Below are 10,073 nucleotides of genomic sequence, written 5' to 3' on the forward strand. Positions count from 1 at the left end.
GTCAGTGATCCTGGAAGCCCGGGCTACAGGAATAAGAGCAAGCACAGGATAGCAGCTTTCAGACAACTGGCAACATGGGCTCCACTGGCCTCCATTCTATGGTGATGCATGTACTGTCCTCAAATTCTCTTTTCATCTGCCCCAAATTAAGCCAGACTTCTGGAGAAAGATCACACATTTCAGTGTCATACCCGGTTTTGTATACCATCCCTAGGTACCAGCCAGGACATCTGGAGAACAGAAGATGCATGCTGGCAAGGGAGGACAAAGGGAATGAACTGAGGAGCTTTAGGCCAGATGTGGTCCCTCTGGTAGGGAGAGCTGGCTTGAACCATTTCTAGACCTTGTCAGAGAGGTCAGAATGGAGGAAGAAATGGACTGCAGCTGGTTAAGTTGGGTGGCCAGTCCCAAAGCTCCATCTACTTTAGAATATGGTTTGCCAGTTTCTCACAAACCAAAACATGCACTCACCAACCCCAAGTTGAATTCCTTGGAAGGTACTCAAGACAGATATAAGCATGTGTGACATTGAAAAAGAAAAAGGCATCAGTGGCTCATGCCTGTAATGTTAGCTACTCAGGAAGCTGAGCTTTGAGGATTGTGGTTCAAAGCCAGCCTGGACAGGAAAGTTAATCTCCAATTAATCTCCCATAAGCTAGAAATGGAGCTCTGGCTCATGTAGTAGAGTATTAGCCTTGAGAAAAAAACCCTGAGGGACAGCACGTAGGCCCTGAATTCAAGCCCTGGGACCAGCACACACACACACACACACACACACACACACACACACACACACACACACACCCCACAAAATAACTTATACATACTTATAACAATTTTCTTCCTAATTACCAAGATTTTGAAGCAACGATGATGTCTTCTTTTAGGAGACAAATGGATGCTGTGGTACATCCAGATAATGGAATATTATTCAGCACTATTAAAAAAGAACTATCAAAGCATGCATGGATATTAAGGAAACTTACATACATATTGCCAAGTAGAGAAGCCAATCCAACAGGCCTTCTGTATACACGCCCTGCTTCCATTGCAGTGGTACTCAGGAAAGGTAGAAGGATGGAGACTGTGAATGATCAAAGGCTTCCAGGGGCTAGCGAGGGAGATGGATGAGTGAATGGGGCACAGAGAACTGAGGGCAGCAAGAGTACTTTATGTGATACCTACATCGGTGGGTTAGTGTCACTGGACATTTGTCAATGCCACAGAATGTAAGAGGGAAGTTTAACAGCAACAGTTGTGTGTCCCAGTAGGTTCACTGATGTAAAAATATACCGGTGGGGATGTTGACATGGCCAGTTGGCTGCACTTTGGGAAGCCACATGAATAGAAAGGTATGCCTGTATTTCTTTCTATTTTCCTATGAGCCTAAAACTATTCTTAAGAAACCACCACCACGACCACCAACAATAAACCCTTGTTAAGGGGGCTTGGCCAAATGGTAGAGCCTTCAGATAGCAAGGGTGAGGCCTAAGTTCAACCCCTAGTACAGAAAACAAATGAAATAAAAAAGTCTTCATTTATTTATTGAAAAGGAATCACCCATGTCTCATGAGTCAGAAGAATAAAACTGTAGAATCTCTGAAGTAAGTACTCAAGGGAGTATGTATGACAGAAAAGCCATACATTGTTTCCAACACAGACTTTTCTCCTTCTCTCCTCTTACCTGGTCCTGATCCTGCAGAGGGCAAGGATGGCAGCTGACATATGGTGGTGGGAAGAAACTGCTGGGAGAAAGTGGGGAACAGAGGGGTGATACCCAGATTTCCCCCATAAGAGGATGGAGAAGAGATTTGAGGTATTCAGAGGGACTGAGCAGCCCACTCTCTGAACTGTGTTTATGGCTTACTGGGACAGCAGAACCTCAGAGGTGAAATGTCCTGAGTGGTGCTTGTCCAAGGGCCTCCAGGCACCGTGTAGAAGCCAGGAGGAAAGCCCTGCACTGCAAAGCCCCTCAGGTTTAAGGTCATTCCCATACGAATGCAACATGCAAAACGTGAGCCCTCAAGAACAGGGAGCCGCAACCTGTGGGAATCAGCAGGAGAAAACAGCCTCAGACCAGCCATGGGTGACTGGAGACAGTAGCTTCATAGATACAGAGTATTACATGAAATTTTTTAAAAGAAATAAAAAAATGTACTCACCAAACAAGAGATGATAAACAATAACGAGAGAGATGAGAAAATTAGCAGAGTACTTTCAGAAACAAGACCAAAGCGTAGTGATGACAGAGACAGAATCTCACCAGGCAGCCCAGGCTGATGGCAAACTCATCATCCTCAAGCATTAGCTTCCCAAGGACTGGGACAAGTGTGCACCCCCCATGCCCAGCCTCATTGATTATTTGTTTTACGATGTTCTATACAAATTAAACAGAATCCATGAACAAGAGAGGAGATACTACCCACACAGATCAGAGAGAGGAAAGCATATAAGAGGATATAGTGACAGGAGAGAAAAGGAAAAGACATAACACTCTTCCAAGAGACTAAGTGAAATTCTGAAGGATCTGCATGAGGAAGATAGAAAATGATTCCTGAAGAATACCTATATTTAACCACTTAACACAGTCATGTATGAAATGTCTTATTTGTGGAGTTTCAAAAACCCAGATGAAACTACAATAATTGTCTATTAAGTGGAGGAAAGGTGATTGGCAATAAACAATTCTATCCCTCATAAGGAGGCTACAGATTTAAGTTACATTGATATTGTTTGTATAGTAAAATTTCAAGGGTCATCCTGAAAGAACAAAGGCGGAGTTCCAATTAGCAGGGGAGAAAAGCTGCATTAAAAAGATCTTAAGCTAAAATCACACAAGGAAGTCAGCAGCAGTACTGTGCAGAACTAGAAAGCAAAATGGTAAGGTTGAAGTGTTAGAATCATCTAATATGTCAGCAATACAATGAATACAAAAGTACTAAATTTATAAGTTGGCAAGAAGAGCTTTCAGAAACAACACACCTACAAATTAAGTCGTGTAAAGATTAAAAATAAAGGCTAATCCAAGTAAACAGAACAAACAAAAAACTCCAAGCAAACTCATGTTATTTATATGAAACATGCTATACATTGAAACAAAACTTAAATAAAAAGATAAAACAAATTATTACAGGCATAAAGATAAAGATGAAATGTTAAAAGACTCAATGCATATGCACCTAGTAAAATAAACATAAAAGACAGAAAGCCAAAATTCACCAAAGGTCAAGGAGAAACAGATAAACCTCCATTAAACTATCAATCTAGCATTGAATTGATTAAGGAACCAAATTAGAATATAGACAATTAGAAAACATAGTACACAGTTTGATTTAATGGATACTTATATTGAACCCTGTACCTAAAACTTTGAGTAATTGGGGAACACTTTGTCTTGTGCATGTAGCATTTGTTCTGCACATGCAGTGGTCCTTAAAGCTAGGTCTACAAAAATCTTCAAAGAATTGCTAGCAGAGAGAGACAATACAGAATTATAATGAAAATCCTAACTTACAAAACCTGATGATAAAGCTTAAGAAATAATTTAAGGAAGAACTAAGTGACTAGATGGGAAAATAAGAGAGGTTAAGAATTAGCAAAGTAAAGAACCAACTGAAGTTTGGGGAGGAATGGCAACAACAGGAAATGGCAGGCATGAAACAATAAAAAATAAAGGAAAGAGAGCAAATAAATGAAATAACAAACAAAGATAGGCTAGAGAGAGTCTGCAATGTTGTTGCTTTTTTTTCTTGTGCTGGGGCTTGAACTGAGGGCCCTTTTTGTTACAGGCTAACACTCTGCTACTTGAACCATACCTCTATTTCTGGCTTTTTGCCGGTTAATTAGAGATAGGAGTCTCAGGAACTTTCCTTCCTCAATTGGCTTTAAACCTCCATCCTCAGATCTCAGCCTCTTTAGTAGCTAGGATTACAGGTATAAACCACTAGCACCTGACTTCATAGGCTGGTTCTTTAAAATACACTAGGGACACAGAAAAATCTCCAGTGAACCTGGATTACTAAAATTGAGACATGCTTCAAGTGAGAACTTAGGAATAAATAGAAAGAATATGGTCACAGATAAAGAAAACATAATAGAATATGTATTTTCTTCAGGACTGCAGATTGATTCAGGGCTTTGCGCTTGCTCAGCAGGAATTCTACTACCAGAGTGGGGACCATAGCCCTTTTGGTTCTTATTAATTTTTTTGAATAGGATCCCACTCTACCTAGGAGTGCCTGGACTATGATCATCCCTATTTAAGTTTTCCTTATAGCTGGAGTAACAAGTGTGCATCCATTTTTTTATTGGTTGAGATGGGTTTCTTGTGACCTTTTGCTGATGTTGGCCTTGAATTAGGATCAAAGTATGAGACACTAAGCCTGGCTAGAAAAGTTTATGAAAAAGCGTTTGCTAGTAACCAGAATATTTAGGTAAAAAGACAAATCCTTGGAATATTTTACCGAAACAAGGTCAAGAGAAAAAAAATAGCACAAACAGTCCTATAACAATTACCTAAAGATAAAAGTCAAGAGCTTAAAACATTTTCGCTAAGAAAAGCAAGTCTGGAGGGTTTGATGGTTTATGGATGGATTGTGTTGATCTTTTAAGGAAAAAAATAATTACAGTATAATAAAAATTCTTCATAAAAGTAGAAAAAAGAGCACTTATTTTATAAGATTAGTGTAACTTTATTCCAAAACTGGACAGATATTGCATGAGCTCACTTAAAAACAGTGGTACAATATCCTAATGCTGACTGATAAATCCAGAAATGTGTGAAAAAGATGATCACATTCAGTGGCAAAAATTGATTTAATAATCATTTTTAAATAATCTATCATTTACCAGATTTAAAGAGAAAAATAAGCTATCTCCATAGAAGTAGTCAAAATATTCAATATCTTGTCATATTTATTAGCCTTACTATGAAACTAGAAACCATTAGCTTGATGAAGTATATTAACCCAAAACCTTAAGTAAATATTACATATAAGAATAAGCCATGGGAAGCATTCCACTTAAACTATTCAAGATGGCTCTGCATGGTATAACTGATTCTAACATTATTTGAATTCCATGGCAATACTGCCCTGAACACACCCAAACATGACTAATGTGATTTTTGGCATTTATTTTATTTTGCCAGTCCTGTGGCTTGAACTCAAGGTTTGGACGCCGTCCCTGAGCCTCTTGGGGCTCAAGGTTAGTACTCTACCACTCTACTACTACTGGCTTTTTCTGAGTAGTTTACTGGAGATGAGTTTCATGGACTTTTCTGCTCAGGTTGGCTTTGAACTGCAATCCTCAGATCTCAGCCTCCTGAATAGATAGGATTATAGGCATGAGCCACTGGCGCCGGCTTGGGCATTTAATATTTTCTAGCAAGCTCAGGAAAGAGGAGAAACAGGGAGAGAGAATGCACAAGAATGAAAGAGGAATGGAAGAACTTAAAGGGAAAAAATGAAACTATTTTTATTTGCAGATAATAATGTTCCACAAAGAAACTCCAAATGAAGCTATGGGCAGCTTGTAAGAGATTTGTAAATATTTAACCAAGTGAGCAAGATATATAAGATCAATATTAAAAAGTCAACCATAAATATTTCAAAAATACACTAAAATGATGCTATTTGCAATAACAATAAAAGTACAAAATCATCCAGTAATAAATCAAACAAAACTTGTGAGGAGAATTATAAAAGAGTAAAACTTCTACCATAACCACAACTTTACTGCAAAAAGCCAGGGTCAGATTTTGCCTTTCAGAAAACAGATCTGAGTTGTGTGGGCCAGAACTCTTCAGAAAATAGACCAGGCTTGGTGCTTCGTGCCTGTAGTCTCAGTACTCTTGTTTGAGGCAAGCTTGGGCTACACAGTAAGACCCTGTCTCCATATCAATTCTATTTTGTTTATTGGTTCACAGAGTTGAATAGACTTTTCTGTCTGTGCTGACTTCGAACTGTGATCCTCCAGACCTCAGCCTTTTGAGTAGCTAGGATTAGAAGTGTGAGGTCCCAGGGATTGGTTTCTGTTGTTATTTTCTTGGGGTAAACAAGGAAACAAAATGAACACATTGCCTAGTGGTTATTTGTTTTGGATTTGCATTTAGTAATGGAGCAATTCAAGTGAGGAGAAGTAGTTTGTCTGCTAGCCTGTCACATTAACATAAAAGACCTTGAAGAAAATATCTTTTTTTTTCTCTCCCTTCACCCTCCTACTCATCAAAGTAAAGAAACTGAACAAATGGCTTCTAAGATTCTATGGTATGGAAATGGCAGGAAAATAAATCTTCCTGATAGCATTCTTGTCACAGAAACTGACTTTGTTAACATAGGAAATAATACAGAGGTGGATGGAGGAAAAGAACAAGAAGAGCTGGATGTCTGACACTATAAATGAACAGGACTCAGGATGGAGAAGAGAACAAAGTAGAGGCACAGGAACTAGATGCCAGCCCCTGGTGGAACCAGTGAACAGCAATGGCAGGAAGGAGGTGGTCAACTGTGTGGGTCGAGCACTACACTGGTGGCTCACGCCTGTAATCCTAGCTACTCAGGAGACTGAGATCTGAGGATTGCAGTCTGAAGCCAGCCTAGGCAGGAAAGTCCATGAGACTCTTATCTCCAATTAAACATCAAAAAGCCAGAAGTGGAACTGTGATTCAAGTGTAGAGTGCTAGCTTTGAACCACAACAAAAATCTCAGGGACAATGCCCAGGCATTGTGGAAGCAGGTGACAGGATGCACACCTGAAATTCACTCTGGTGGCCCTCTGCCTCCAGTGTTCCAGTGAATCTTGCCACACAGAGGACGTGCGAGCCTGGCTTCTCCTGACTTTCTTGTGTGAAAGTGAAGGAAAGCATTATTGGCCTGTCTGGGTGGAGGGGTCATCATATGACTGCAATGACCACCAGCTCAGGCAGACCTGGGGCTGGCTCTTAGGATAACCATGAGAATATCAGGTTCTACCAAGAGTTAAAGATGGTGAGAAGAATGTTCAAATCAAGATTCTGAGAAGATCAGGGTGACCCCTAGCTCCCACCAGATCTTCAGATCTATATCTTTTGGAGTAATTCTGAGTATTCTACCACTTCTTCACATAACACTCGTGAAAACTGTCAGAATCAAAATGTCAAGCCCTAACAAGCAAGAAAAAATGAAAACAAACAAAAATCTTAGGGTCTTCAAGCCACATGGCTATAATAGGAATGGTTGCTAAGACTGAAGGCTACGTTTGCCTTACTTTTGCCCAGGACTTCCAAACCGTTTGAGTCCCTAAGAGAGTGTAAGAATGCTCATCTGATGCACAGTCTCTAGTAATGAAATAAGCTCAGCTCCTGTGGCCCCAGAGTCAAGGTCTCAAGTTAACTTCTATGAACTCTTCATTCTCTTGTTAATGACCCCTGTGGATCTTCACCCCTCTGAATTTACCCATGATTCATGATGTAACACATGTCCTTCATTTTTTATTGTGGGTGTTCCTTTTTATGAACAAACATGATCTTGGCAGAATCTGTTGTTAACATTCCGATATTGCTACTCAACTTCTTTGCATTTTTTCAAGCAATTCCATCTATGTATTTCTTCTCTTTCTTTTTAAAATGGAGTTTGAACTCAGATCCAGACTTTCTGCTTAGCTTTCTTGCACAGCTGGTGCTCTTCTACTTGAGCCATGCCTCCAAACTAGCTTTTTGCTAGTTATTTTGGAGATGAGATCTTGAAGACTCTTCTACCTCGGCTGGCTTTGCATCTCAATTCTCTGAAGCTCCACCTTCTGAGTAGCTATGATTATAGGTGTAAGTCACTGGATCCAGATTTTTTCTACATCCTAATTGTATTGTGTGTGTGTGTGTGTGTGTGTGTATGTGTGTGTGTGTGTGTGTGTGTGTGTGTGTGTGTGCATGCGTGCACGCATGTGTGCACATGTGCACATCTACACGTCAGTCCTGGGGCTTGAACTCAGGACTTGTGGGCTGTCCCTGAGCTTTTGTGCTCAAGGCTAGCTCTCTACCATTTGAGCCACATCTATGAGCCTGGCTTTTTGGTTATTAAATGGAAATGAGTCTTATGGACATTTCTGCCTGGGCTGGCTTTGAACCACAACCCTCAGATCTCAGCCTCCTTAGTTGCCAGGGTTTGAGTCCCCAGCACCCAGATTCCTATTTGTATTTATATAAAGAGATTCTAAAAATCCTCTTTATCTGGTTATTTATGTATGTGTGTGTGTGTGTGTGTATATATATATATATATATATATATGTATATATATATATATATATATATATATATATAATTCTTGCTTTTCTGTAGAAAATAACGAGTTCAAAACACTGGCTTGTGCTCACAAGTGAGTGAAAAGTTAAAACAAGACATTTTCCAAGACAGAAAAAGCAACAATCATGATTTTTTTGTTGTTGTTGATGTCCAAGGAATATTGTTGGTTTAGCTCTATAGGTTGACAGGGAACTATCCAGTATGAAGGAGAAAAAAGATGAAAACATTTACTTCACTTGGTAAGGTGAACGGAATTAACCTACACTGTTTTGAAATTTCTTCTTAGTAATTACAACTACCATCCAATTTCCTCTAATTATTCTAAGATGAAAAGAAAAAAGTAAACAAACCTATGATTAATTTTTAATATTTTAATTTGCTTAAAAACACTTTTTTGTGTGAGGGATGTAAAAATAAAAATGCTCTTCCTAAAAAAACCCCAACAACAACAAAGAAAAACAAAAAAAATCTTCTTACTATTTTATGTCCATAGATCTTGCAGAATCACAGCTGTTGAGAAAGAAAAGATTGGCTAGAGATAGTGTGAAGATCCTTAGCTGCAGGGCTCCTAATTGTACACAAGATGAAGAATCCCACCTTAAGAGACTGCAGGAGAATTGTGAGGAGGGCTTTGAATGGTTGGAGAATTGGAGAGAAGCCCAGAGACTGAATGAAGGCCAACACAGTATTAGTTAAAAATGGACTTCAAGTAAATTTCACTAATACCCACGAGAATTATCATATGTCTCTTTCATGCAATTTTGAAAACTAGTATTCTATGTATTGTTATATCATGATTTTTTTTCCATTTTTATAGTCTAGTAGTCTTTTGTTTTATTTTATTTTACTTTTTACATCTCTTAGGCCATGAATTCATAAGAAATAGCTTCCAACAGCTCAGGCTCCTTTCCATTGGTTCTCACAAAGTGTGTTTCTCTGGATGGAGCAGGCTGAAGCTTCAGTTAAATGCAAGTTCCTTTCTCTTTGGCTTCCTTCTGGCCATTTTCCTTTGCTTGTTTTGGGAAGCCATCTTGGCTGTGCTCAATACACACATTAATCCTCTTGGCAAGGATCTTACCCTTGACTTGCTTGTCCACAACAATGCTAACAGCATGCTGGGTAACACTGTAGACCTTTCCAGTTTTGTCTGGTGACATTTATTGGGCACTCCTTTTTGAACAGTACCATTCCCTTGATGTCTGCAATAACACCTTTCTTGTAGATTCGCATGGATGTGGCCATGTTTCCTGAAGAGTCTAGAGAACATGCCTTGGTACCTCTCCTCTTTCCCTTTGTGTTCATCATTTTGGCCAATCACTGGCAGAGCATGGCCCAACCATTCAGGCTAGCTACCGGGATCTAGATAAGAGAAAGAGTTTATGATGCAACCACTCATATCATGACTTTTTAACCAGCCTAATGTGGAGTCTGGATTCTCCTGTTGGAATTTTAGGTCTACCATTATCATTGGGAGGCCTTGAGATGGGACATCTTTGCACTTGAATTTCCTCATCTCTAAGATGGAGATTATTCTGTCCACTACAGGGAGCTGTGCAAGGGTTTGTGGGAGTTAGGAGGAAAATACTTAGCAGTGACTGGTGCATTGTAAGCATGACTAAACATTCAGAGATTTCTATGGAGTATCTAGTATTGCTCATTGTTCTGATGCAAATTCATTTGCAGCAATCTTTTTTTTTATTGTGAAAATACTGTACAGAGGGGTTGCAATTAGATGGGCAAGATAATGAGTACATTTCTTATCAAGCATTGTAGCCTCCTCCTTTGTTTCCCCTTCCC

At 39.4% G+C, this 10,073-nt stretch overlaps 1 pseudogene; it reads right to left on the reverse strand.

The window, feature by feature from the left end:
• Positions 1 to 9,136: 9,136 nt before the first annotated feature.
• Positions 9,137 to 9,639, reverse strand: LOC122114052 (annotated as a pseudogene).
• Between the last annotated feature and the right edge of the window lie 434 nt (positions 9,640 to 10,073).

Source organism: Dipodomys spectabilis, unplaced genomic scaffold, assembly GCF_019054845.1.
Source record: "Dipodomys spectabilis isolate Male_0828 unplaced genomic scaffold, ASM1905484v1 ptg000104l, whole genome shotgun sequence".
NCBI classification, from domain to species: Eukaryota; Metazoa; Chordata; class Mammalia; order Rodentia; family Heteromyidae; genus Dipodomys; species Dipodomys spectabilis.